General features: G+C 41.3%; 1 long non-coding RNA gene across 1 annotated transcript; it reads left to right on the top strand.

The window, feature by feature from the left end:
• Positions 1-645: 645 nt before the first annotated feature.
• LOC121396473 lies at positions 646-2,526 on the top strand. The gene is made up of 3 exons (XR_005963058.1): positions 646-707; positions 910-1,118; positions 2,497-2,526. It is a non-coding gene; the product is annotated as an uncharacterized LOC121396473 (long non-coding RNA).
• Positions 2,527-3,338: the final 812 nt, after the last annotated feature.

Below are 3,338 nucleotides of genomic sequence, written 5' to 3'. Positions count from 1 at the left end.
CTTCAGGCTGAGTTATATAAGTAACCTCGGTGTCACATTTATTATAGCGATAATATCCCCCTTGTGTAAATGATAAGGATATTAGAAGTTCACTGAGGGTTCTGTGACCATATAAAGCAGAATGCTGCAGGCTGAGTTATACAGGAATTCTGAGCATTAGAGTGGAGATTGGGGCACTCTCAATCTGAAAGCAGGAAGTAGCATTCTTCGTATAAGACCCATGTAAACACTTCAATGAGAGTTGATATATGACTTCAGTAAGCACTGTTATACAGTGACATCACTAGGATACTTATTACAGGTAATCGATGACCTTTTTTGCATTTATAAAGCCCTTTTATGCAACAGCAACTAGCAGACCTTCCTTGCACTGCTAGTTCTGACTCCTGACGCAATGTAGCAGAAGCTGATAACATGCCTGAACTGCTATATTGTTTCAAGGGTCAAGAACCACAAAGCAGAAAAGGGTGAGCAAATATTGCTTTAAAATGTTAGTTTGTTTTAAACTGATCTATGCATGACAACTTTTCTATTGGTCTATTATTTTTTTATGTAGATGGAATCCAATTTTTTTTCCAGAGTGCTGTATCTCAGAGTTTAGATGTACAATCCACCACATGCAACTGGATCACAGGATCTCTCAACTTTACAGCAGAGCAGAAGGTGCAAAGGTTATACGGAGCAGTACATTTGAAGAACTTTCTCCTGTGAGTATAATTTAAATTGCGCTGACTAAGAGGGCCTACAGAACCAATGGGGCTTCACTATTGTGCCTTTCCTTACTGTATTTATCCAGCGACTCAGTTTGTTTATAAATTGGGGGACTGAACTCTCAATATCTATGTGTTGGTTTAGCCGCCACACTCGTGTAAGTAGGAATGATTGTGAAGGGAAATGTAATACCCACAGATGCAAGCTTACGAGTGGAACACAGAAGGAGATGCGGTTTATTTTACCAGTCCGAGAGATACAGATTATTTGAGAACACAGAACAGGGGAAGTATCACGACCATCACCCAACTGACCCATCAGTTATTACGGAACCGACTGCTGCTGGCTACAGATTCCTGGTTGGTTCAATGACCAGAAGATGGGAATACAAGTCAGTGTAAATGAAGGTGAGAATTTCTTTCTGCTTCAGCCACGTTTTTCATGTTCCCATTCAGAACAGTAGAAAAATAAAAGTCAAGAGAAAGTGTTGCTTGAGTTATTAGGGACAATTCCATAGATCTATGGCAGCACAGGTATTCCTGTGGTACTAAGCACAGTTCAGCCAGGAACATCCCCTAATTTTGTTCATAAGCCTGTAAAGAGAGATAGTATAAAACTATGGCAGCATAGTATCCCCCCTGTATTAAGCACAATTCAGCAGGAACATCCCCCTAAGTTTGCTCATAGCCTGTACAGAGAAATACCATGAAACTATAGTGGCATAGATATCCCCCTGTACTAAGCACAGTTCAGCAAGGAACATCCCCTAAGTTTGTTCATAGCCTGTAAAGAGAGATACCATAAAACTATGGCAGCATTGGTATCCCCCTGTACTAAGCACAATTCAGCAGGAATAGTCCCTAAATTGCTCATAGCCTGTATAGAGAGATGCCTTAAAACTATGGCAGCATAGGTATTCCCCTGTATTAAGCAGAATTCAGCAGGAACAGTCCCCCAAGTTTGCTCATAGCCTGTACAGAGAGATCCCATAAAACTATGGTGGCCTAGGTATTCCCCTGTATTAAGCACAATTCAGCAGGAACAGCCCCTAAGTCTGTTCATAGCCTGTACAGAGAGATCCCATAAACTATGGCAGCATAGGTATTCCCCTGTATTAAGCACAATTCAGCAGGAACAGCCCCTAAGTCTGTTCATAGCCTGTACAGAGAGATCCCATAAAACTATGGCAGCATAGGTATTCCCCTGTACTAAGCACAATTAGTCATTTTATGTAGAATACTGGGACTGTTTATGAGTATTGGACTTACACATGAGCCCACTGTATAGTTTATGTGCCATATGTTCGGAAATGTAGGGGGGAGGCCAGTTACCCCCCAAAAAAGTACGCTCTTTTCAGCCTATCACCCTGAAAGGAAAAGACGCCAGAGTTTTTTTGGGACTTAGGAAGTCCTATCTACTCTATTGCACTTCGTCTGGTCTGAGGTGGCGAAGGCAAATCTGGCCAAGAGTTAAAGTTCAGTAAAATCCGATCTTAGTGAATTTGCGTAGTTGCGTCCATTCGCCAGAGCGCAAATTCGACAGGCCGTTAGGGAGCGAAGATACGCCAGCGAAGTAAATCCGCAAAGTACAGAAAGGACATCACGCCACCGAATTTCGCCCTTGTTAGTTACTTTGCCTTTTAGTAAATTTGCCCCCTAATGTGCAGTGTTTCTGGCTTGTTTCTTGTTAAAGGAACAGTAACATCAATAAACTGAATTGTTTTAAAGTAATAAAAATATAATGCAGTGTTGCCCTACACTGGTAAAACTGTTGTGTTTGCTTTAGAAACACTATGGAGAATATCCGGATACAGAACACCACACCCTGGCCCTCCAAAGCAACGAAACCCTGGTGCCAACCATACTGGCATTACACAGAGACAGTCCTTCAAGTCTGTCTTGTTGTCATAAGCCAACACTACTTTATACTGGTTTTCATGGCCCTGCATTTATAATGGACAGCAGGAAAATCTAGACTCTTCCTTTTCAGGGGTTGCAGCTGTGATGTATCACCGTAACCTGCTTTAAGGTTTATCTTTTGATCACCCACCACGTTAGCTAACTAGGTTTTCTATATGTAGATCTTACAGTTCCAGTACATTTCAGCATAGAACACCAGCCTTGTTTCATTAAGTTAGTCAGGAAATGCTCATGACCAATGTTGTCTTCTCTTTTTGAATGTAGGATCTACTTTCCCTTCCTTATAGTTACATGAATGCATCCTATATACTAGGGAAAACTCTGAAAATGACTGCAGGGTTAGAAAAAGTTACTTCAGTGAGCTCATTGTTTTAAAGATGTACTGCTGTATAATTTTTTGTACTCTTTCAGCCATTATAATACGTTTTAAGCAGCTAAGAGTAACTGCAGCTAAAAAAGCATTGTAAGTAATACAGCACTAGGTGCAGTGTGCAGTACACTGCAGTACAAGCCAGTCCTGTCCTTACTGTGCGTCTAAATGATACGCAGATTAGGGTGCAGTTATGGGTCATCCCTGCCTGCCCCTCATGAATACAGTGCTGCTGAAAGCAGACAGTAATATATTCATGGAGGGACTGCATGTAATATTTACAAGCCAGGACACAAAATGCAGAAAATGTTGCACCTTGCTCTGCACTATGTAAATGA

Source organism: Xenopus laevis, chromosome 7S (genome assembly GCF_017654675.1).
Source record: "Xenopus laevis strain J_2021 chromosome 7S, Xenopus_laevis_v10.1, whole genome shotgun sequence".
In the NCBI taxonomy this organism is placed as follows: Eukaryota; Metazoa; Chordata; class Amphibia; order Anura; family Pipidae; genus Xenopus; species Xenopus laevis.
This window is presented reverse-complemented; position numbering and strand designations above follow the sequence as displayed.